The 26,713-nt window shown below is 42.5% G+C and overlaps 1 protein-coding gene across 13 annotated transcripts in view; it reads left to right on the top strand.

Annotated features, from left to right (window-relative positions):
* The window catches only part of LRRC3B (leucine rich repeat containing 3B), an 85,869-nt gene that overhangs the window by 13,683 nt on the left and 45,473 nt on the right, over nt 1-26,713 (top strand). For 3 of the 13 annotated variants that reach the window (XM_075922012.1, XM_075922015.1, XM_075922010.1), the window contains exon 1: nt 4,022-4,247. The exons of 7 other annotated variants lie outside the window; for them this stretch is intronic. The gene's annotated coding sequence lies outside the window, so the exon portion shown is untranslated. Of the gene's footprint in view, nt 1-4,021; nt 4,248-12,676; nt 12,781-23,046; nt 23,379-26,713 lie in introns of those variants that run through there. 3 more of the 13 variants (XM_075922016.1, XM_075922011.1, XM_075922009.1) reach the window with 2 other exon arrangements.

Here is a 26,713-nt window from a genome sequence, read left to right as displayed (position 1 = left end):
AGCACAGGGTCTGCGCTCTGTGGGCTCTATGGGCCTCTGGCTCTGACACTGCAGGTCTGCTTCTTAGCACAGCTTGCTCTTGCTGCTCTTCTTAGCTCTTTCTCCTTTTCTCAGAGAGACCCAGAAAATCCCAGCTCACACGGAGGATGGGACCTGGCCTCCTCAATTCCTCACTGGCATGTCCAACCTGTCAATCAGGCTGAGCTGGAGTGTTGGCCTATTTCCATTGTCTCTGGGGTCTGTCAGTCTCAGGGCCCTTATTTCGCATGGACCCTTCCCCTTTTGGTACTGGGAGCTGGCCAACCGAAAGCTCCCACTGAGTTTTAGTAAGGGGCTAACATTCCCCTTACATTGAGAAAGCTACAAGGGGTGAAGCTGTTCTAGATTGATTTTAACAAATACGGAATAACTGGTTGAGAATTTGAAAGTGGAAGGTAGCTTGGGTGAAAATGATCATGAAATCATAGAGTTCATGATTCTAAGGAATGGTAGAAGGGAGAACAGTGCCCATCTATAAAAAGGGAAATAAGGAAACTACTTTCTTTGATAGGATATCAAGCCTTCTGGATAACTGTTCTCAGAGATTAGTTATTAACTGTTCACAAGAGAGTACAATTATTAAGTTTGCAGATGATACCAAGCTGGGAGAGGTTGCAAGTGCTTTGGAGGATAGGGTCAAAATTCAAAATGATCAAGACAAACTAGGGAAATGGTCTGAAGTAAACAGGATAAAGTTTAGTAAGGACAAATGAATTCCACTTAGGAAGGAACAATCAGTTTCACACATACAGAATGGGAAGTATTTGTCTAGGAAGGAGTAATGGTGAAAGGGATTTGGGGGTCATAGTAGACCATAAGCTAAACATGAGTCAAAGCAGCAGTGCTGTGTAGAGTCTGGGGCCAGACCCCAGGTTCCATGTGGCACTGCCATATTGAAATTCCACATGCAGCCCCGGGGTCAGCTGTGAAACCTCAGCTGGACTGGGCTACACGCAGCATTTCAAAATGGCAGCATTGCATGGAGCCCAGAGTCAACGGGGGAGTCCCCAGCTGACCCCGGGCTCCATGCGGTGCTGCCGCTTTGAAATGCTGTGTGCAGCCTGTGGGTGCCAGCTGGGAATCCTGGGCTGCACGCTGCATTTCAAAGCAGCAGCGCTGCGTGGAGCCTGGGGTCAGCTGCTACACTTCAAAGGTGGAAGCGCCCTTATCGACTAATTTAATAGTCGTTGCAAATTGCATCAACTATTTGATTAGCCAAATAATTTAAATTTTACATCCCTACTTATGGGAACAAATAAATAACCTTTTCTTGTTCTCTTTCTCCACCACCAGTCATGATTTTATAGACCTCTGTTGTATCTCCCCTTACTTTCCTCTTTTCTAAGCTGAAAAGTCCCAGTCTTTTTAATCTCTCTTTATACTTATAGTTGCCTCAGAAATATCTCTTTACGCCTGCCACGTTGGAGTAAGCCAAATGCTTTGTTGCCAATGGATTTGTGGCAGTCTGGGGTGACCAGATTCCATAGAGCTATAACAATCCACTCCTGAACTGACAAGAGTGCCCTTTTGCATAAATCTGTCTTCATGTTGGAGGGTTGGGGCAAGCTATTTGCAAACCTTCAGAAACGCTTTTTCATACAAGCAGCCTGAAGCCCCTGCGGGTCATCCCAGGTCTGTGTGACATTGTGATCCTACCAGTCTGTGCTTGTGGTCCTGCACCACAAGTGTCAGCTTATGTAGGGGGCATCAGCAGCTATACCAAGCGTAGTAAGCAACATCAGGCAGTCTGCCTTGCCTGGGTGCTCCTCATCCTTTTCTATTTGAAGCTCTGTTAGGTGCCTTTGGTGCATCAGAAAGCCTTGCTGAAATGTCCACCAATGTATCATGGAAACTGCCTGTTTCCTGACATAGGAACAAAAGTGCAAGCAAGAGAACTTCTTGAAAAGGGAGTTCTTTTCTGTGGTTTGGCAGGATGTGCTGGGGGGCTGTTCAAAATTGCAGGAACTTGCAGAGTGATTAGTAGAGGTTTTTCCTGAGTGCACCCCTACCAAAAGGCTAGAGCTGCTCCATATTGGGATGGAGCTAGGAAGTCTAGGATATGGTTATTCTGACGTGGGTCTATGTGCTACTGTGTGGAATTCAGAGCCCCAGGTTCTAGCTTGGGTTAAAAAATGCTTAATGTAGTAGTAAGAATTTACCTAGAAACTTGAGCCCTGGGTTCTCAAACACAGAGCAGCTAACTCAAGGGTTAGTGCAAGCATCAGTAGTAATATAGTCATGGTAGGACTGATAGCATTGGCACATCTAAGCCCATGTGGCAGGGCTTGTGGCAGAACCCCACGGCTGTGGTGGGGCCAGGTGACAGGACCTAGGTAAAAATGGTTAATTGGTTAAGCACTATAATTTAACAAGTTCCACTGTTTTAAAATCTCTAGTTCCACGTCTTTCCCCTTTAGGGGTTGTCCATAAACAAACCACAGGCAATTTACAAAAATAAACTATACTACTAGGTGAAAGTACGGGGGAAAGCTTCCCTTTTCATGTATAACAGAACCTGGTCCTTCTTTCCCTCAGGGAGGAACCTTTAAGAGGTTGTTGGGAGAGAGATCCTACCTTCCATCAGCCTTTTTCTCAGAAGCTAAAAGTTAAAAGTCCGGTCTCATCCCTGGTTTGCTCACACATGAGCTGTTCTGCTCCCTTTTTAACTTTTCCTCCAGCCTGGGCATCTGTTGTATCTTAGTGGTGGGGCAGGGCTGGCTGAGCCCAAAACAGCTTCTTACCCTCTGGTGGCCCAGTATGGAGTTTGTGTACTCCCTCTCAGAGTGACAATATATTTGTGGACCTACCGCTGCTGATCAAGCTGAGCAACTACACACCAGTCAGAGAGACACTGGGGGGGTGCTTGGGTCTCCAAAGATCCTATTCACCTGCAAAAATCTAACAATGGGTAAGCTGCATCTTTAGAAAACCAATTTTAGCTGAGCTCTTCAGGAGGGAATAGAAAGGCAGGAATGGTGTAAAGTTACCCAAAAAGAGCAGAGAGAAGTCCAGGTGGATTTAGTGAGCCAAACTGGGAGAGAGGGAGCTGACGGGAAGAAGCAGAATTTGTGGAGCAGGAAAGAGCAAGGTCAAAGAAGCTGGGAAGGGACACAGCTGATCTCTCCCCCTCATTACCATGCAACAACCTGCTGAGGCAGGGACATCTTTCCTGCCTGCCTTCCTGGTAGGACCACACAGCAGAAGAGGCAAAAGAGTCAATTTGCTTTATGCCTTCCCCATTTGGGAGGTCCCCAAACCTAGGGAATTTGAATGAGCGGCACAGTATCACAGCACACCTGAGTAGGCCAAACCTGAGTGGCACCGCAACCCCTTGTGCTGGGTTGCTATGGCCAGACTGGGGAACTGAGGGCAGAATCTGACACTGTAGGAGAGTGGGGGTGGGTTTGTTTTCCAAGCCATTCTCCCTCACTCCATCAGGGCCTCTTTGGTTTCCATAATTTTTTTTTAAGAGGGGTATGACTGTTTCAGATTTAGCCCCAGGCTCTCCAAAACCTCTGTGCATCCCATATGGTTCTACAAGGACTCTCAAGCAAACAGTGTGATAGAAAGTGAGGGGTATTACGGTTTTAGGTCTTGGTTTTGTATGACCCGTGCTTTATATGATTAAGTACATTTTGGAGAGGAGTAAGTGACTAAAAGCCAATGCACAGGAACCTAGAGGCTTAACATACCGCAGAGGATTCAAAACACAAACACATGGATTCCCCTCACGGAAGTCCTAGAGGGTGACTGTGAAGGAGTGTGCACAAGGTTACATGACGATAGGTAGCTTGAAAGTAGTACCTCCTATAAAATGTATGTCCGTGTGACCCTCTTCATGTCATACATGGCATTGTGTGATATACAAATAACATGGGGTTGTCTACTAGTTACTAGTCAGATGGCTAGTTACTGGTCAGGAATCCAGGGTATGAATCTGTTTCACAGCAGCTTGTCCATACAGTAACATCTCATGTGGACACTGCTATGCTGTGGACAGTGCAAGTTCTAGAGTGTAGTGGGCTTACTATTCTTTTAAGTAGCCACATTCTAGAGCTGTGAGTACACAATAGCAGTATCCACATGAGACAATGCTGTATGGCAGACTGATGGGCTGTAGATTCACTCCTTGGCTTGCTGCACAATAACTTACAAGCCCTGTAAATGGTGTTGCAACTATGTTGGTCCCAGCATTTTGAAGAAACATGGTGGGTGAGATATCTTTTATTGAACTAATTTGATGAGAGAGACAAACTTTTGAGTTCTTCTTCAGGTCTGGGAAACTGTCAGAGCTACATGCAAGATGCAATAGATTATTTAGCATAAATAGTTAACACTTTCAAAAGATGAACCTGGGAGCTTAAATTCATAATTTTGCTAGATGCTGAAGTCACCATAAAATCATGGACTAAATAGAGATACCGTATACATGACACATTACAACAATCTGTAACCTACTAACAGGCCCTCTACTTGTCTTTCCTCCCCCACACCCTTGTATTCGGGTTCATGACTGGAGGGGTGTTAACAGGCCATTTGACCATGAATGGTGCCTTAATACATCTTTCAACTATTTATGCTAAACAGTCTCTTCCATCTTGTATTTAGCTGTGACTCTGAGTACATTTCATAGACCTGAAGAAGAGCTTTGTGGAAGCTTAAAGGCTTGTGTCTCTTTGTCCCCCTATCTCTCTCTCAATCTAAACCCAGTGGTAAGCATTTAAGGCCCAGTCCTTTTGAGGCACTTAGCACCCTAAGCTCCTGTTAAGCTCAACAGAAGTTGAGAATACTCATCATCTCCCACAGTGAGGCTCATGAACTACTATAATATGTTGTTTGTTTGAATATCTATCTTTATGCATGTTTTTGCCTTTTCCCCCCCAGTGAGTTATAGATTCATAATCAAATGGATTGAAAATACATTCAAAGAACCTAGCTCTGAGCCAAATTTGGATTTCTTCTCAGTTTTCATGCATTGTGGTCCTACTGAGACAACAGTGCTTATGATGAAAAGTGATGAAGCGGAGCAGAGGCTGTAATGGGAAGCAGCATACATTACTCAAGTTTCCAGGATAAGTAATTTTTATCTCTCCTTATTTTTGGGAAATGTTCACATTTTTTTTCAGGGTTGAATCACCTTAGAGTATTTGACTTTTTACCGGTGCTTAATTAGGACTGTGAAGTGGGGAAGGGAAATGTAGAAATTAACTGTTTGTTTTTTCCAGTTTGTTGTTGTAAATGCAGGGGAAAGGATATGAAAAGCTCTACCGATGAGGAAGTTTGCAATGCTGTGATTATGATTCTAAATAAGGGTTATGTAAACTCTAGACATCACTTTGTGCCATCCAATTTTAAAAAATAAAGCTGCTGGGAGAAGTGGGTAGGTAGTAGCAGGTTAAAAGCAATACAGTCAAATGCAGAAGTATGTACAGAGTACAGAGATTTACTCCTACCTTCAATCCCAGAGATGAAAGACTGCTTTAAACTATTCTACTCTGAAGTCTATTGTGTATAGAAAAAGAAAAGAAGACTTCTTATGCCTTAGTACAAAGAGTCCCTACATTTTTAATTCCCCCCCCCCCCCTATGATTCAAGGGATTTGCTTATAAGAATAGAAACATCCACAGAAACAACTTTTATTTATAATATCATACAGTCAGTCTGAAATAATTACAGTGAATACGCTCTGTTTCCAGCACTCAGAACTTGCATTCATTCCATGCTTTTTTGCACCCAAATCCCAAAAAGATAATCCCTCAATGTATTATGCTTCATTTCTTTTTGAGTTCATCCAACAGTGTCTTTTGTGAGCTTCATTAGCAATTATTTTAATATAATATGTGAGCCAGTTCAACGAAAGATGCTAAGTAAATTGACACACATGTTGAAGAATAATACATTTAAACTTTATTCACTAGATGGTATTTTATCATAATAAATTAGATGTATACAATGATATTTTGTTTTAAAGTTTGACCTCAAAAGTTAAATATTTCCCCCCTGACTTTTATATAGAAAAGAAGCCTCTAACTTAGTTTTTGATAGAAGCACATGGATTCTGCATATTTATTTTGTATTGAAATGTTTTAAAGGATTTTAATAAATGTAGGCCATAACATTATATTCAGATTCAAGCAGATTTATTTATTGAAAAGTATAACGTTGTTATTTAGCAAGATAAAAAATCCTTTAAAAAATTTTGTTTTCGAATAAATTCGTCTTTTTTAGATCCATCGTGGGTCTAACTATGAGGGACCGCACCATTCAGTTTCATTTAAGCACCCAGATGACAATTTGAACCTTTCCCATCCTTCTGGGTCACATGGCCTCATGGACCTACCTGCACCCTTCACAAGACTTCATCTTCAGTGTCTGTAGGCCTGATTATGGGCAGTTTACATGCCAAGCAAGCACAATGTGGACAAACTAATCTCACTCCACTCCACTCTGTTATCTTTCTCGCTGAAGAGAAAGCAGGGAGACTGTGTGTATGGGGGGGAGGGCCATTCATCCCTCACCTCTCACAAAAAGATTGATTACAGACACTTCCCTATTAGTGTGGGGAGCCCATCTGCATAGGGTAGATGGACCACTGAGAATTCCAGTTGGACATAAACCTTTTGGACCTGTGCAAAGTATGCAAACCTGTAAATGCCTTAGTACAAAGAGAGTACCTAACTTTTTAAATGTAAATGGCTTCCTGACATTTATTTGGACTGTACATATTGCAGGCATGTTGGATAATAATTTATTTTATCAAAAAAGATGGGGGATCAAGGTCTATTGGTCTTTGCATCAAATTTGTCCATCTCTGGAATGGATGCATTTGCCAGTAGATCACCCTCTCAGAATGCACCTGTCGGGTGTGCACAACATGTCAGCAGACAGCCTCAACAGACATTTCTCCAGGACTTGATTTCTCCAGGAGTATGGAGCATCTTTCATTAGTGCAGAATTCCATCTTGGAACCTCTTTGTGTATCAAGGGTTCAAGAACTCAGGGCCATGACTCCAGAGGGGGGACATTTTAAGTTCAGGGGTCAGGAGAGGTGAGATAAACATTTGTGCCCATCTCTCTGTTCTGAGAGTGATCAAACAAAACAAGTGTTGATCCTGATTGCTCGCAGGTGCCCCAGGGAATTTTGGTTCTTGAGCATTCTCCATGTGTCTGTGCATCCATATTCAGTTCTTTCAGACATACTGACTCAGGAAAGAGGAAGATCTGATACCGCAGTCCACTGTTCTTCCATATAACAGGGTGACATTTTAATGGATGATAGGAATTTCACTAGAAGAGTCATGCTTGGAGCTATAGGTTGAACCTCCAAAATTGGGACTCTCTGGGTCAGCAACATCCGTGGTCCAGTAAGAACAAACCAGCCCAGAAGAACAAACCAGCTGGGAGCCCTGGCCAGGCAGGGCAGCCAGCAGCAAAAGTAGGGCAGCCAACAAGCCCTGTCCCTAGGGATCCCAGCATAGCACAGCAGAGACAGGCGGCCGGCAAACCCTGTTCTGGAGATCCCCAGCAGAGCTCAGCAGAAGCAGGACAGCCAGCAAGCCCTGTCCTTGGGGATTCCCAGGAAGGTGCGGGAGAAATGGGGCCATGGCAGCTGGGGAACTTCATCCCAGGGAGCCCCAGCAGACCAGAGCCCAAGTCCAAGCCCTGCAGGCTGGAGCCCAGTGTCAGTGGGGCTGGAGTGGAGCCAGGTAAAGGGAGGGGGAGCAGCCTGGGAGGCTGGTGTCAGGGGACACCCCTCTACTACGATTCGGCAGATTCCCTCATTTGGGACAGGTCAGCTCCCAAGGGTGCCAGACAAGGGAGGTCCAACCTGTACTGCAATCCATCATTAACAATAGCAGGAACATTTTCACGAGGAAATGCAGAATGGAAAGGATTTTCTATCTTGTGCCAGCATCGTTTGATAAACTCAGAGGGATGCTATGATCCCTATGGTCTTGACTGCCTGTTCTTTCTAAAAACATAAGGACTATCAGCTGCCAAGTGCACACACAAGGCTCTCTTAGCACCTTCCACTCTATGCTGGGACAGCCATTTGACCTTTGCCAATCCTATTGCAGTATGGATTTCATCTCTTACTGAAAGCTATCCTGACCTAACACTAGTCCTGTTTGGTATTAATGAAGGCGCCCTTTGAAGTCTTAACCTTATAGTCCTTTGCCCAAGCTTGCCTTTCTTGAAGCCATCCAATCTTCCAGACGAGTAGGAAACTGGAGACCATTATTCCTGCTTCACCGGATACTGTCTTCCATATGGACAACATTTCCCTGAGCTTATACCTCAAATTCATCTCCAAACTAATTTCATCTGAATCAGGTCATTCACTTCTCTGTCTTCCATCGAAAGCTGCACACCGCCAATAAGCACAAAGAAAATACATTCTCTAGATGTCCAACAAGTTATGGCATTTTACTCGAAGAGGACAAAATCTTTCAGAAAATCTCTTAAGTTGTCATCTTTGCACCATACATGAGAGGAAGTGATCTCCTCACAGAGACTTTCCAAATGGATTTTGTGCTGCATCCTGCTTTCTTATGATCTAACGGTTAGCCCCTCCTTCACAAGATGTGAGAACTCACTTGACCAAAAACCAGGCTGCATCAGTAGCTTTACTTCAAGATGTCCCTCTTCTGGAAATATGTAGAGCAGCAATATCGGGCCTTGTTCCCGTTTTTGCAAAGAATTATTCCCTTGTACAATCTTCTACAGCAGATACTTAGTTTGGTAGTCCTCTAGTAGGTAATCTAGGTAATCAAGCACCATCCTCAATGCTTTGTCACCTCAAGTGACAAGTGGAATACACGTGTGAATCATCACTCAAAGAAGAGAGGTTAGTTACCTTGTATAGTAACTAAAATTCTTCAAGAGGAGTATCCCTATCTGTATTCTATTATCTACCATCCTTCCCCTCTGCTGCACAGCCTTATCTTCCTAGGGGGCTGTATTGTGATAGAAAAACAACTAGGAAAGGTGGTATGCACTCAGTTTGGAGCCCACATGTATGGACCAAAATAAACTGCTGGAACAGGGGGTAGGCAATAATTTAAAAAAGGGGGCCACTTCATAAACTTCTGAAGTGTCCCCAGGCCACTCTGGAAGGGGTAGAGCCTCGGGTGGAAGGGGTGTGGCCAGGAGACTTCTCGTGTTCCCTGGCCACAGACCCTAATTGGCCTGTGGGTGGGGGAGTGCATGAAATCTTTGCCCCCCACCTCCAACGCCTTGAGAGAATAACCAGCTGTTTTAAAACAGCTGCTGATTCCCTCTAGGCACGGCAGTGGAAGGAGACTTTGTGCTCTGCCCGTGCCCCCAGGCCAATCTGGGTCTGTAGGCTAGAGAGAACCACAGGCTGTTTTAAAAAAGCTGGCGGTTCCCTCTGCTGACGCACACCCCTGGGAGACTTTTCACACTCCCTTGTCCCTGGGTCTCGATTGGCCTGAGGGTGGGGTAGTGGCAGGGTGGCTACAGGCCAGATCCACTGGCTTGGCAGGCCAGATGTGGCCTGCCGAGACTGGCTTGCCCACTCCGTGGTACAAGAAATATCTGGTTTTAAACTCACGTAGTGCTTGCATGTCCCTCAAGTGAAATACAGATAGGGACCATACAGGTAACTCCTGTTACTGTACAGGTATATAAACTTTCTTTTGAGAAGATTAAGAAATTAACACTTGTAAAGTGCTACATAAATCCTAAAATTCCCCTGAATGTACCGAACCCTTCTAGTTCTTCAACCATTGTAGCCCTATTACTTTGACTGCTGTCCCATAGAAAACTTTGTCAAGCACTTGCAGCAATGCCTGGATCCCAACTGTCAAGACTGTTTCCCACTCTGGCACTGCAAGTGCAGAAGGTGGGGGCCCACGAGAGACCTTAAAATACCTTGTCCCAAAAGGCATTTGCTATCAAACTCCCCAAGGTCACAGATTCTCTGACCTTACATGGTACATTGCCACCACCCAAATGCAAACCCCCCCTGAAAGCCAGAAAGATGCACTTGGGAATTTCGTCCTGAAAGTAACCCCAAGCTCTTTAATCCTCTCTGAGGAGTGATCTTAAAAGAAACTGTGATCTCTAAATAGCTGACCTACAGTCTTAGGCACATGCACAGATGTCCTGCCTTCTAGGATACAAGAATCAGATCATAGTCTTAAAGAGGACTTATGTCTTCTGGATCTCATGTCTTCCATCTCTCTCCCAACTTCCTATTTTGAACTCATACACAAAAGAGACTGGGTCAGGCAAAACCTATTTCGTTTCAGACTTCTCACTCTCTTACTTTCGGCTCTCCTACCAACACTTTCTGGATACCCACTGTTCGGGGTTTAACCCAGTGCAGGATATTTAGTTACTGAATGTTGGGCTGTCTAGAAAAGGGTAGTATGCCTCCTATCTGTCACACCAACAAAGGAAATAGGACTCCACTTCTCTAACAGGAGACCAGATAAGATGTAAAAATCATACATATTCACATTTTATATAAACATGGGTGTGCTCAGCAGTATTTGTGCATCTCAGTTTGAATATATCATAAAGAACCATCTGAATTCTCCACCTCAAAATTAGTCCAGCCATTCACGTAGGGCAGTGGTTTTCAAAGTGCGGTCCATGGATGCCTCCCAGGTAGTCTGCGATGGAAGCTCTCTTCTCCCTCCCTCCTTCCCCCCCATGCAACTGGGAGCCCATGCTGCCACGGTAGCCTCACAGTTGGCGCACAGCTGTGAGGCTTAGCACCAGATCCAACCAGCAGGCAGAGAGGTGAAGAAAGCAAACTCACACACACCCCCATGAGCGGCCTGTGGAGCTACAGGTGGAGTGCCACCGCCATGGTAAGAGTGGCACATTCTTCGGTTGGTCCCCTCCTCCCCCGAGCCACCTTGACCCCAGCCCTATTCCCAGGGGCATCCTTCCCCCATCTCCATTGGAGGCCACCTCAGTGAGGGTTGGGGGGGTTTGGGAGAAGGTATTTGCTTTTCATTTGTGTGATTTTTTTTTTCTGTGGGTCAGTGACCCCTGATGCAAAAAAGGTTCTCCACACCTGCCATAAATAAAGAAAACATTGAAACCTTTTGTGTTGGACATAAATTAATAATTTATTTTATTTAAAATGAAGTTTGATACACTAACATGAGAAAGTTAAAGCACTTAATTTGTTTAATAATTTTAATTAAACCAGTTTCCATTAGCAACTGGTGGTCCACGGAAAGATTTACATTGAGCCAGGAGATCCATGTCCCAAAAAGTTTGAGAATCATTGACACAGGGGAATGATCATTGGCATTCTTTGGATGCATGGCAGAAATAAGTGGATGGGGGAGAGCCACTATACACGCTTAGAAAATAAAGGGAATAAATTGAGACAAGAATGTGAAAGATTGAAAGGAAGGATTGGAATGCAAAGTAAAAGGAGGAAATAACTGTCAACAAGAAAGAGACAATGGATAAGGAGAAATCCTCAAAATCCAAAAGAAATAATTGACAATACCCTCTAGATAATAAAAATTGCCAGCAGCTTGCCCTAGATGTTCAAGTTCTTTCGATAACACTGCACTTTTAGCTGGCTAAATCTGTTTTCCATTTTCTGTCTATGTCAAGGCAGGCCCACCTTTGCGAAGGGAAGGGGGCAGTTGCCCTAGTGATTCAAAAGAGTCCAGGGCTCCCAGCCACCACTACTGCAGCAACAGTCTGAGTTCTGGGCCCTTTAAATTGATTCCACAGCCCCGTATGGCACACTGTGGCTATGTCTACACTCGCAGCTTCTTCTGCGAGAAATATGCAAAATGAGCAGGGCTTGACAAACCGCGGTGAGAGCTACTCACCAGCCCTGGACCGCACATGCGCCAGACTGGCACTGCGCATGCGCACAGCACCGGTGAATGGGGCGCACGGAGCGACCGGCTGAAATCTACTCTCTAGGGGCGAGTAGAATCAGCCTGTTTGTTGAGCCCTGCAAATGGGGCTAAATGTGGAATATTGCTGAGCCTCATTTGCATATCTAATGAGCCTCCATTTTTGCAGAAGAGCTGTCTACGCTGCCCCTTCTTGTGCAAGAAAAACCCTCTTGCGCAATGCCGCTATGTTGATTATTTTCAGGAATAACGGCATTGTGCAAGAGGGTTTTATTTGCGCAAGAAGGGGCAGTGTAGACAGCTCCTGGTGCAAGAGCCTCGTCTGCAAAAATGGCGGCTCATTAGGTATACAAATGAGGCTCGGTGATATTCCACGCTTATCCTCATTTGCATATTTCTCATGCAAGAAGCTGCAAGTATAGACCTAGCTTGTGGGTGGCATTGAGGGCTAGCTGTCTCCAGCCATGTTCCTTCCATCTGAGGACCTGTCCCTTCTGGGAGGCCCCTCACACCTTGTTCAGGGATCTGCCAATTCTGTTGGCCCCATGTCAAGAGAATAGATTTACTGAGAATTGTAAAACTAATTGTATCATGTAGCACTGATTTCAAAGAGAACATGAACATAAATGTACATTGTACCATTGTGTACCTGGTGATAGATCAGTCATTAATTCACAAGAGAGTATACAAGAAGGTGTTATTGATCTATTGATGTAATTCTGATATGCTCTACTTTTGCACTCTGAAATCTCATTTTTTGGGGTTACATAATACAGATACTGCAAAAAGGAAAATTTACAGCTAATATCAGGGTGGACTGATTTAAAATCACCAGTTGGAATCACAATCTGAATCAGTAAGCAAATCATCTTGATTTAAGGTACCTATTTTAATCCTGTTTTCCTTTTGTACTTTTTAAATTTATTTTCCTAAAGAAAGGTTGTATGTCATTGATTGGTAACCATTAAAACTTGTTGATTTACAACTAAATACAGCCTTTGTGCTAAATTTGAAATTTATTTTGTCTTACCAGAAAGACACTGCTTACGTGCACATTTATTTAAGCTCAGTGTACTTATTCAGAGTCTTAATTTTCACATTTTTATTCTGTTAGAAAATGGTGAATTTCACTTTTTTTTTAAACCAGATGACTCTACTTTTTTTGTGCCAACCTGCATTTGGATGTAAATTGGAATTCAATTAAAATGCACAAAAATAGCACTTTCAAATAATTGTATTTAAATTAAAACAATATTAAATGTTTTGGTTGCATAAAAAGCCCTATGTGGATCAAAGCATGTTATGCATTAAAACTAAATGGTTTTTTAATAAAGTACTATCTGTAGTTAATGAATTAAACTGATTGTTTCTGGTCACTATGCCCTTCAAGATTTATGAACTACTACATCTTATCTTCTTGGCCTTGTTTTTATGAATAGATTGGAAGAGAAAACAAGCTTTCCTGTTTCTTAACTTTGAATGAACTAATTATTGAAATGATCAAATTGAATAGACTGAAGAAATAGTCTCTCTGCACCTGCTAAAGAGTCTATTGCTGTTAAAGGAAGTTTAGTATTTACTGTATGTGCTTAGTCAGTAACTTGTCCCTATTCTGTGATTTGACTTTCTTTAAAACTTCAGCAGCAAAACTTTTTAAAATTTAATTTAAATGAGCTTAATTATAGTAAGTTTAGCTCTCCAGGCGGGGTATCACAATTTCAAATATGGCTTTAAAGAATTTATGTTAAAAGGAAAGTAAATTTAAAGAAAAAATACATTAATTTTTTAAAAATCATTGATTTTTTTTTTATCCACCCTGGCTAATATGCTTTGTGATTCAAGGAGACAGATTTGTTAAAAGTCTCCAGGTAATGATAAAAGGGGTAAAAACAAAGGGTGATGTCATGTTGGGGGTCTATTACAGATCAGCTAAACAGGAAAAGGTGGTGGATGAAGTTTTTTTTTTTTTTTTTTTTAAACTAACAAAATCATCCAAAGCACAGGACTTAGCGGTGAAGTATGACTTCAATAACTTGGACATCTGTTGGAAAAATAACACAGCAGAGTAAATAACTTGTCAGATTATTCAACAAGTTTTTAGAATGTACTGGAGATAATTTTTTATTTCAGAAGGCGGAAGACGCTACTGGGGGAATGAATATTCTAGATTTGATTTTGACAAACGGAAGAACTGGTTGAAAATTTGAAAGTGGAGGGTAGTTTGAATGAGAGTGATCATGAAATGGTAAAGTTCATGATGTTAAGGAATGGTCGGGGGCGCACAGTAAAATAAAGACAGTGGATTTCAGGAAGGCAGATTTCAGTAGACTCAGGGAGTTGATAGGTAAAATCCCCTGGGAAGCCTGTCTAAGAGGAAAAACAATTGAAGACAGCTGATAGCTCTTCAAAGATACATTATTAAGGGCACAAGTACAAACTATCCTATTGCATAGTAAAACTAGGAAGTATGATAAGAGACCATCCTGATTTAACCAGGAGATCTTCAATGACTGAAAAATGAAAAAAGACTCCTTCAAAAAGTGGAAACTAGGTCAATGACAAAGGATAAATGTAAACAAATAACACAATATGTAGAGATAAAATTAAAATGGGTTTGAACCGGGGTATTTAAAAGACCGTCTCCCCTATACTGTACAAACCTCCCCTGGGATTGATGTCAGCCTGGGAGACTCTACTCCATGTTCCTCCAGTTATGCAGATAGGGTTGACCTCTTCGCGAAGCAGAGCCTTCTCAGCCTTTGCCCTTAGGCTATGGAATTCTCTCCCTGGGGACATTTGCTTAATGCCAATGTTGGCATTGTTTTGGTGCCAGACCAAGGCTACCCTTTTTACTTGTGCTTTTATTGGTGTTTAGTTGTGTGTTTGTCCCTCCTCTTGTGGCATTTTAGCAAGTTTTATTCCGCCCCCCCCCCCCCCCCCCCCGCTCTTTGGGGTCCTATATTTTACTTTATTTACTGTGTTTTTAAAAATTTTGTAAGCCGCATTGAATATTTGAAATAGAGAATCGAGGTAAAAATATTTTAAAATAACTAAATAAATAAAACAAAAAGGCCAAGGCACAAAATGAGCTCAAACTAGCTAGAGACACAAGAAAACATACCACAAATACATTAAAAGCAAGAGGAAGACCAAGGACAGCTTACCGGTTACTTCACTGGGAGAGGGAAGAGCAACAATAGAAAATGTGGAAATGGCAGAGGTGCTTAATGACTTCTTTGTTTTGTTTTTTCAGAAGATTGGAAAAACAAATATAATGACTATTTAAGAAAAGGGAAATAAGAACAACCCAAAGAATTGCAGACCAGTCAGTTTAAATTCTGTGTCCACATAATGGAGAAATAGGGTTGCCAGATGTCCGGTTTTGAACCGAACAGTCCGGTATTTGAGCTTTCTGCCCGGGAAACAAATTGAGAAAATACCGGACATATACATTTTCTAATTAAGTTTTATTACTATCATATGTATCAGTACGTAGTTGCATACTGCCTGGCTGGTAGACATGCTCACACTGTGTGAGCGTATCTACCAGCAAGGCAGTACACAACTACCCAGTAGAGAGGAGGGGAGGGGGGATGGAATCCCCAGGGCCTGACTCGCCCGTGCACCCTGCCAGGACCATGCGCGGGACAGGCAGCACTCCAGGATCTGCATGCGCCCAGGCCAGTCCCGCTCCCTGCCAGCCAGTTCCCACCCTCCCACTGGCCAGGCCCTCCTTCCCCCGATCTCCCCCGGCCAGCCCTACTCCCCCCAACCCTCTCCTGGCCAGCCCTGCTTCCCTCTGGCCAGTTCCCCCCTCCCACTTCCACTCCCCCCTCCCAGCCAGCCCCTCCTCTGTCTGAGATCAAGTGTGTCCAGTATTTTTTTGAAATCATCTGGTAATCCTATGGAGAAAATAATAAAGTAATCAGTATGCAAACATTTAGAATATAATAATGTGATAAACAGCTTGGATTTATCAAGAACAAATCATGTCAAACCTACCTGATAGCTTTCATTGACATGGGAACAAACCTTGTGGATAGAAGGAAAGTGCTGGAATATACATCTTGGCTGTGTCTAGACTGGCTAGTTTTTCCGGAAAATCAGCCGCTTTTCTGGAAAAACTTGCCAGCTGTCTACACTGGCCGCTTGAATTTCCACAAAAGCACTAACTTCCTACTGTAAGAAATCAGTGCTTTTTGCGGAAATTCTATGCTGCTCCCGTTGCGCAAAAGGGCTAGTGTAGACAGCTAAAATTTGTTTTCCGCAAAAAAGCCCCGATCGTGAAAATGGTGATCAGGGCTTTTTTGCGGAAAAGCGCTTCTAGATTGGCCACGGACGCTTTTCCGCAAAAAGTGCTTTTGCGGAAAAGCGTCCGTGCCAATCTAGATGCTCTGTTCCGAAAATGCTTTTAATGGAAAACTTTTCCGTTAAAAGCATTTCCGGAAAATCATGCCAGTCTATGATGTCTTGGATGACTATCTCGTAAACAAACTAGGGAAATACAGCCTAGATGGAGCTATTATAAGGTGGGTTCATAATTATTTGGAAAACTATTTCCAGAAAATAATTATTAATGGTTCATAGTCATGCTGGAAGGGCATAATGAGTGGGATCCCACATGGATTAGTTTTGGGTCCAGTTCTCTTCAACATTTTCATCAGTGATTTAGATAATGGCATAGAGTATACTTATACTGCAGATGGGAGGGCTTGCAAGTACTTTGGAGGATAGAATATAATTAAAAATGATCTGGGCAAACTGGAAGAATAGCCTGAGGTAAACAGGAAGAAATTCAATAAGGACACATGCAAAGTACTCCACTTATGAAGGACAATCAGTTGAACACATACAAAATCGGAAATGACTGCATAGGAAGGAATATTGTGGAAGGAAGTCTGAGTGTCATAATGGACCAGAAGCTAAATGTGAGATGACAGTCTAGGGCACTGGACTGCAGTGCAGGGGCTGTATTGTGACCTAGGACAGGAAGGGGTTGTGACCTGGGGTTGCAGGGGTTTGGGTTGGGTCTTATCTATCAGGGAGGTTAAACAATGGAATAAATTGCCAATGGGGGTGTGTGTTGTGGAATCTCCATCACTGGAGGTATTTAAGAATAGGTTAGACAGACACCTGTCAGGGATGATCTAGACAGTGCTTGGTCCTGCAGTGAGGGCAGGGAACTGGACTCGATGACCTCTCCAGGTCCCTTCCAGTTCTAGTATTCTGTGATTCCGTGTTCTATGGACAGGAATGAATGATAATCCCATACTGCTTCCCCGTGTCTACAAAATGATATGGCAAGTTAAAGCTTGCCACATGCTCTGCACTGAAGATGGTTTAGTAGTAATTTGGTACAATTTTATTGCATGTATGTGACAGGGTTGCTAGATATCTCTGTATGATAAATGTGCTGCCATCATAATTTAGCAAAAAAAGGGGTATGGATTCAGTGTTTCACTGTTGGTGCTTAGAGTATCAAAGAGGTGTGAACAAGGAGAAACATGCTATATAATGGTGTGAAGAATAAGGGAGATAACTGTTGTTAATTTTTAAAGGGTCTCTCTCTCTGGGGTTTGGTGGTTATGTTGTTGCCTGATGGGTAACAAAGATTTAAATTGGCCTTTGTTAGCTTTGGTCTGCAGGACATCCAGCCTGAAACAGGGTTCTGTTTTGAGAAAATTACAGGCATGGACCTGGTGCTCATGGAGAGAGCGAGTGAGGGGCTCAAAGGTGCAGCTCACCTTGGAATTGTAACAGACTGGTAAAGTCAAGTCAGTTATTTCTTCATGGGAACAAGTAAGAGGTCGGGATGAAGGTGCAGCATTTGTGCAAAGCAAAGGATTTTGGTGTGGGCTGTGTGGTTTGTTAGATGTTGAAAGAACAGATGGATTTGCTGTGGTAGTGAGGAGTCTGAGTCCCTTTGGGTAGTGTGAGATTTCCATATTAAGGCATGTGTTGATGGTGTTTTGTTGATTTATTCAGTAATTTTGCTTGTGGGATTTGATTTTAAACAATTTTAACTCCTAAGAAAATTAATACATATTTGTGCTTTGTGGAAGGAGAGGTAAATTCTAAGTAGATGTGAAACCAACATACACTGTTATTTTTTCCTGAAATGGGCAATCCTTCCCCCTTCCATGCACCATTGAAATTTTGAGCTGCATGATCTAATAGAGCATCTAAATGTTGGGCTGCATCACCAATAGTGATGAAAGTAAGAACCTGCTGGGCTAAGTTTTGCACTGTTAGCTTGCTAAACTTGGCATAATAAACTCTAATCATGGAATTATTCAATATTTAGATCACTGAAACTGAAAGCAGAACTTGAGCTTTTTTCTGACAGTGTTAGAAATATTCTGGTGTAATGAGTTATCAGAATAGATTCTTACTACTTTCAAAGAAAAAAACTGTTGTTTTTTTTCTTGACTACAGAATTAGAGAAGATACTTGAATTATTTTCCTTTTTAGCTTTTTTTCTTTTGTGGAAAAAATTGGATAGATGTTAATAGGGACAGAAATTATTCAAATTGCTTACTAAATTGAATAGATAATGGTGCATTCTTTCTATCGAATGTGTAAACCAGCCTACCACAAGTAATAGAAAATTATATTCCTGAAATAGAATTTGAAAAGGTTTATCCTTTTATCTCATAGGGCTTTTCTGTGCATGCCCCTCATCTCCACCCCTCTGGATTTCCTTTAAACTGCTTAATTCTAGGCTAGATAGGTATGTTTATGAGTTACCTTTCTAGACACTTTCTCAGAGGTATAATTTCATGAACTGGCTTTTCATTCTTTACTATGCTTACCTCCATCTGAATTTACAATGTAGCTTATTATTCAGCTAGCAGACTGATGACTCATTCCTTTGCTTCATTGGATTATTGCAGGTAATTCTGTGTCTGCTTTACCAAAGCGTTAATATGTAGTTAATAAGAAATGTTTACGGCATTCAATGTAGTTCTTGTAATCCCAAAGAGAGGTTGTCTTTTAAAAATTCTGTTATTTGAACAAAATAAAACATATAGACTCTTTTGATCTACTTTAATCTCTTCTCCTGTACATACTCTGGACTTCAGTGTATAAGAAGGAGCGTAGGGCACAGATTCTCCTCTTCATTGCTGTAGGCATGGGAAAGGTGACGGTGTGTGTGGAACTGGAGTGAGCAGCTCAGAAGTAGATAGCCGTAGGGAATTTGCAGATCACCACATACCTTGTGTATGTACCTCCTGAAGGGCAAATTTTCTTGGTTAAGTATCCATCCACAGTTTGGGAGGGGTGGAAACCAATGACCTGCTTGTCTTTGTGACATTTCAACCGGAGTAAATGCCCATTGTGTGTACATTTTCTGCCCTCATTAGAAATAAGGGGTAAACTGACCATGTGTGTGGAGAGCTTAGGCTGCATTGCTGTTTGTGGAGATTGCTGCTGGCAGGGAAGGGAAGGTTAAGGAGCACCCGACAGGGCTTTGGCTCTCTGCATCATCTCCCTGGGATTCAGCTTGCTTTCCCTATGGCTTCTTGGACTTTGCAAATTTTTCATGCTGCATTCCCTCCATATATAAGTGAAAAGCCATTTGTTGCACCTATTCAGCACATCTCCAGGTGCTATGGTCACACGCCTCACAAACCATGAACAACCCTTTCTAAAGCCTTGGTAGCCCTGTGAACCCTCCCCCTTCAGTATACAGGAGATTGCAGGTGGCTTGTATTGCCACAGCCCTCCACTGTGGAAATATTTCTTTACCCTGAGTCCTGTCTCATTGCCCAGGGATGGGCAATATTTTTTGATGGGGGGGACACTCCAAGATTTTGGAAAGAGGTCGAGGGCTGCACTCTTTCACGATATTAATGGAGATGCAGGGTCTGGGATGAAGGTTGGGTGCAAAAGGGAGCCTGAGGTAAGGCATTGGGATCTGGGAGGGAGTTTGGGTGAAGGAGGCAGCTGTGACCTGACACACTGGACTGGGCTGCAGGGATTTGGGTTGTGACATGGGGCAGGGGATTGGGATGCAGGGGTTTGGGTTGTAAGTGGACCTAGGACAGGGTATGGGGTGCAGGAGAGATACAGGGGTTTGGGATGTGGCCTTGGGCAGGGGCTTGGGGTGCGTGGTTTTGGAGGGGTTATGGGTTCAGGAGGAGTACAAAGGGTTTGGTTTATGTGGGGTAGGGGGGTAAGTGTGGGGAGCAGAGGGTTGGGGGAAAGAAGAGGGGATGGAGTGCCAGAGGCAGGTTCTGACCAGGAGACTTATCTGGATGACTCCCAATCAGCAGCCCAGCAGTGTTCTCAGGCAGCTTCCCTGCCTACCCCGCTCTCTGCACAGCTGCAGGGGCCATGTGTGATAGGAACTAAGAGCCTGAGGTGAGGAGGATACTTCACGCGCTGCAGTCTTCAAACGGGCAGCTCCCATTGGCCAATATCTGGCCAATGGGATTGTGCTGGGGGTGGGAGCAGCCCGTGAAGCACCGCTCCCCCCTCCTTGGGCTCACAGTTGAGAGAGAGAAATGGCTGCAGCAGCCACTTTTCTGAGCAGTGTGGGAGGGGCTCAGGAGAAGCAGGGAGTCTGCCTGATATCCCCTGCTGTGTCCGCGGGCTGGATCTGGTAGCTTAGGGGGCTGCATCTTTCCCAGCCCTGGTACAGAAACTGTTAAAATCCAGGTTTGCATCTGTCTCCACATCTACTGTAGATTTGAAAAGGAATATATTATAATCCTATAAACCAAAATAAAAATACTTTCCAAATTGCATTCCTATGTGTTATATTTGTGCTACCAACACATCTTTCTTTGTTACTTACTAGTCAGGCTTTTAGTTATGTTTTGTAACTAGGAAGTTATTGGCCTATTGTGTTTTGATATTCTGCTGAAAAAGTTTTGCTGACCTATGATGCCTGACATAGAAGGTAAGTGTGGACTAATTCTGTTTAACAGCTTGTGCATACTGTAAGTGGGAGTATAGAGAGAGAAATTTTCACTATTGAATTTCAAGAGTAATCCATGTAGGAAAAATATTTAGAATATTTGGAAAGAAAAAACGGAAAGTGTACAAATTGAACATGAGGCACAAAGTTCAAGTTTCTGTGTGAGTGACTGAGATGCGTCCAAGCTTTCTCTGGAAAACTAAAATGTGATATGTACACACAGAATAGTAGTACCGTGCCATACTGCAAGTTGGCAGGACTAACTGTATTAAAAAACCTTCAGCATGTTTAATCTTATTATTCAACCACTGACATTTGAATGGCTGCATTCAGTCTTTTGGGATCTCTGCTGCCCTGCAAGCGTGTGCTCCTCCCATTTCAAACATCCGGGAAGCATCTGACAGCTGAATGAGCTACTCTGTTTGGGGAACAAAAAGCATTGCCTGCTGCTGTGTTTCTAGCAGGGCAAAACAAGCATTCCAGACTGCTACTGCAGGAGGAGGGCTAGAGAGACTGCTGTACTGCTTTGACATTCCTCAGCATGGAGAGCACAGAGCTACTCCTGATGCTCCTCCCAGCAGCTGAGAATGTTGTGGGAGTGAGGGAATCCCAAGAAGCACATGGATCAGCTCTCCCTTCCCACAACATTATATGGTGGGATGCTTACCCACATTACTTTGCTACCACCCCTGTTAACAAATAGAGCAATGTGGCCATGAAATGTCAATAATAGTAGGCAGAAAAACCAGTTTAACCTGTTTTCACTTTTGCATTTTGACAGCACTTTGTTGCCAAACCTTCCCAGAGTAGACATAGCCTTAGAGAAATGAGTCTGAGGGGTTAGCCTGTATGTGCGAAACCAACGACTCCTGTGGCACCTTAAATACTAAGGGCATGTCTACACAGCAGCATGTCTACTGACGTTATTCTGATAAAAGTGAATCTACACAGCAAGCCATTATTTTGAAATAATGGTGAGTCAGAGGACTTCTTACTCCAACACTTGTAACCCTCATTTCACAAGGAATAAGGGAAGTCGAAGAAAGTGTTCTTCCTTCAGCTTTCTGCTGTGAAGACAGTGCCAGAAGCCGAATTAAGCTAATAGGCTTCAGCTACGCAATTGATGTAGCTGAAGCTGAGTAGCTTAATTTGACTTTTGCCCTGCTGTGTAGATATGTCCTAACAGACTTATTTGGGCATGAACTTTCATAGGTAAAAATCACTCAGATGAAATAAAGTTAACTAAAGAAATGATACATATCATCCTGAAAAAGACTTAATTCTGTTAAGAACTCAGACCAGAAATTAGTGATTATAATGCCAATTTCTGTACAGTAGTGAAAGGTTGAATTTCACAGTACTGGAAGGGAATATGCACATAGAGAGAAGGCTGTGGAAAATGTTATGTATTTTTCTTGGAATAAGACTTTAACTTACTAAATATACATAGTGACTATTTCTGAGCAAACATACAATCTCCTTGGACACTTAGTAACAGACCTGCAAATTGCCACACTTCAGCAAAAACCCTTCAAAAACAGACTTCAACATGAAATTGTGGAGCTGGGATTCATGTGCAAACTTGACATTATAAGACTGGGAGTGGCTAGCTCACTACAAAACAATTTCCCCTCTTTTGGTATTAACACCTTCTCATTGACTGTTGTGAATGGGCCACATCCACCCTGATTCAATTGACTCTGTTAGCACTGTTCTCTCACATAGTACTTTAACACACTCGCCATTGAATGTATGTACCTGCCAAACTGAAGATAGATGTGGGTTCCTGGCCATGAATGCTTATGCCCACATAAATTTGTTAGTCTTTAAGGTGCCACAAGACTCCTCATTGTTTTTGTCATCCCAGGTGGTGTTTAGAATTCAACTGGAGCTGGCAGGGAGGGTGAAGTCACTTAAGTCCCCCTCTCTCATTGCCCCATTCTGGTCAGGATCAGACTGATGAAGTTCCAGAAAATAGGAGTGGCAGTCATTGTGAGGAAGCCATTGGTTTGTAGCTCCATTTGTTCTTCTGGAGCGTTCTTTCTTTTGTTCTTATATACTTTCGCCACAGAATCTTTTTCTATTAAGGACTTAAAAGGAGTGATGGGTGGAGTAGCCCACCCCCTCATTACTTTGACCGCCTATTAGTCCTAATATCGGGCATTCAGTTTAGCTCATTAACTTCTGACTCCACATTTTAACAAGCATAATTTAACAAGTAATTATTTATACAAGGATCAACTCTGCCTTTTTGTTTAGACCAATCCAGTTATTTGGTATCCCTTTTCTTCTTTTCCACATCAAAATTTTGTTATAGGTTACTGCAACATCTTATGAAGTTTAACATTCTTTTACAGCTCAGCTCACAATTGGGGTACATTTGTAGGCCCTGTTGTCCCAACAACCTTTATTTGCTTTCATTTGCACTGACTGATGTCATTCCCCATCATGCTGACCAGAGATTGGGTAGATGCAACAGCTCCTGACTATGCTTCCTACAGTGGGTCTGTTTACACTGGGCCTATGCCAATTCCCCCGTTTTTGGAAATCTTGAGGTAGCCTTTTGAGCAGTTTTTCTAGTGTCTACTGTGTTTCTTCCTGAATATTTCCTTCAAGTTGGGATGCTGATGGCTTCCTCACTGACTTTCTTATCAGCGCAGCTTCCCCAGCCTAATTACAATAAAGTTTTTCTGATTTCTTCTCGTGTCACTTGAATAACTGATACGTGCACTTCATTGGTTTTTTTTCCCAAATAGTCTTACTTTATAAACATTGTGCTAACGAGGCTAGCAGCTGCTTAAACGTAGACTGTACCTTATTACTTCTTCTGTCTCATTTTACTTGTATATGTTTTATCTTGTTTGCTTTCCTTTTCACTGTGAATGGTGTCTGGGGAAGGCTGGATATGTTGGCTGCATGATGATCTGGGAAATGACCATTAGGGGAAGAGGCCATTGTCATGCTGGTGTAAAATTTGTCAATAACATATTTAAATGCATTCTTAAACGATGATCACAGTAGTCTCCTACTTTAACCAGATGTGGAACGGTGTAAGTCTCCACTGTATCCTGTTCTCTGTCTACTAAGATTTGGCAGCCTTTGGAAGGGTTTGGGAAGGCCTGAACATGACAGGATGAAAAAGGGAATGAATGCCTTTAAAATGATATAGTGCTCTCTAGACAATCTGTTTCTCATTTCTCTTCAAAGAGAAATATATTTACAGAGCCATCAATCTGGGACAATACCTTTCTCACCATATATTTCAGGAAAAGAATTAGAAATTTACATAAACAAGAACAGCATCTGCAGTCACTAGCTAGGAAATAATTACCGCCCACCCCTTACCTCACCATCTGAGGTCAATAATACATTTTTCTTGGTATAGCTCTGCCGAATTAAATGTGTTATGGGAGGATTTATGCATTTCCTTAAGCATCCACAACTGACCAATGTAAGAAGCAGGTACTGATTAAGTGAACACTTTGTCTCTTTCAGTTTGGAGTTTATATTCCTGTATTGTGTAGGACAGAGATGGGAAATCATTTTTTATGAGGGGACCAGTCCAAGAATTCAGAAAGTAGTAAAGGGCCGTACTCTTCCATGATATTAATTGAGGAGATGTGGGGTCTAGGATGGAGACTGGATGAAGGAGGTGGTTGTGACCTGGGGCAGAGAACTGGGGTGTAGGAAGGGGGGCAGGGGTTTGGGGTACAGGGTCAGGGAGGGAGTCTGGGGGCAGAGGGTTTGGTTATTTGGGGTTGGGAGGCAGGAAGGGGCAGAGGGTTGGGGGAGGGAGGTATTGGGGTGCCAGAGGCAGGCTGTAGTCAGAAGACTTACCTGGGTGACTTCTAGCCAGCAGCCCAGAAGGTTTCTCAGGCAGGCTCCCTTCCAGCCCTGCCCTCGCACCTCCTGCAGGGGCCATGTGGGTGTGTGAGTAGCTGCCAGCCTGATGGGAGGGGTGCTCACAGCTGTTCAAAGACAAATGGCTCCGCAGCCACTTTTCTGAGTGGCATGCAGAGTGTGGGGCAGGCAGGGAGCTTGCCTGAGGCTCCCAGCTGTGTCCATGTTCCAAACTGGCAGCTTGGGCCATATTTTGCATAGCCCTGGTATAGAGAAACAGCTAAGCAAATATGTGACATTGGCCTTTTGTGTCTAGTGTTTATCAGTCCTTCTGAAATCTGCTTCAGTGCATAGCTATGATGGACACTTCCAGTTCAGAATCAGTTTTGAGAGTAGAGCTGGTATTTCAATCAATCTGCACTAGAAAAACAATGATTTTGCTAGAGTAAATGCAGCTTAAGTATGCTGCTGAAAAGAGTTTAGTTGCTGGGACAAAATATTTTTCCACACTGTTACAGAAAATGTGTTTTGAGATATCATGGGACAGTTTCAAGCCTTGTAGCAGTACTAAAAATGTTTTTGTCTCATGTACACTACAGCAATTAAACTGTCATCTGAAGCAGTGTAGAGGTGAATAGAAAACTTGTCAGTAAACACTGTTAATAATTTCTCTTTATTGCCTGAAAGAATCCTAATGATGTGACTGAACATTAGTGAAAACCTGTCTTTAGAGCATGTTTCATGAGTAATTGTTGGGATGTCCAAAATGTATCCTGGTTAATCGAGGGCTTAACTTGTAAAATCTAGCTATTTAGTGACAGAGTTCAATTTGTATTACCTTGCATAATATTTCTGTTCTTATGTTAAGTTGCATATGAAATCTTGCTTATGTTTATTTACCTTTTGAATACAGTATATTGCTTGTGGGGGAGATGAAAGCATATTATGGTCCATCTTAATGCTAAAAAAGGGATACAGAAGAGAGAATCAGGAAAAGGTAGATAGGACAGAATAGTTTACAAAGTAAAGGATGGTGGCAGCAAAGCAATCATAAAGCTCTTTTTAATCTTTACCAGGATTCAGCTGTTTTAGTTGGTTGGGTGGATTTTGGGTTTGTTTTTTAATGGTGCTTCTCCTATGAAAACCATTTCTCATTCTAACCCATGTGTTTTCCACTAAACACTTCCAAGATTGGAAGCAACATACAAAGCATAGAGGAAAGAGATAATAGCTTTTTTTCCTCGTACTGAGCTTTTCTTGTATTTGCTTCACACAATTGTTTATCAGCTGAGTTATAAAATTAATTTCTGACTTCAGGAGGAAAAGGGAGCCAAGTCAAATACATTTTTAACGTGAACTCAACCCATCAATCTAAAAGTGCCAATTAATTTGCCCACATAGTATAATATATAATTAAGTAAGCTGCTAATCTGTTCAGGAGCAATACATTCAGTGATCTTGCGATCAGAAAGTAATTATAGCTTAGAATGTTCATGCAGACTCGCCTTAACATTTTTATTACTCCATAATTGTTAAGAAATAATATTCATACCCTATGATCTATTAACTGTTTCTTATAACAAATACCTCTATAATTAAACATGCTTAGTGGACAGGTAGGTGGTGTTAAAAAGATGTTTATAATGGAAATCTTGAGGAGATAAGAATGCCCATTGATATTTCAAGTCGTGTATTAAGAGAATATTATGGTGTGGGTACATGAGGTATATCATCAGATAATGAATCTGTTATGTAATTGAAGTTCAGGTTCACACTGATTAATCATGACATTTCTATTATTCATTGAATCAGTGATCTCTCCTGAACTTTTTCTCTCCTACCTTATTTGTTCTTAGCATTTATTCCTGTTATTCTTAACTCTAGAAGAGCTCAGTCCTGCAAGCTGCTGAAAATACTCCACTGTTATAGACTTTCATTTGGGACAGGAGGGCACTTAGCACCTTCTGTGCATCTCTTGGCATCTCGCTCTAAGTTACCCCCTGAAATACTATGAATCACCTACCTCCAAGGCAGCCATGCACTCTTGTCA

The sequence above is a fragment of the Pelodiscus sinensis genome, chromosome 2 (assembly GCF_049634645.1).
Source record: "Pelodiscus sinensis isolate JC-2024 chromosome 2, ASM4963464v1, whole genome shotgun sequence".
Lineage (NCBI taxonomy): Eukaryota > Metazoa > Chordata > Testudines > Trionychidae > Pelodiscus > Pelodiscus sinensis.
This window is presented reverse-complemented; position numbering and strand designations above follow the sequence as displayed.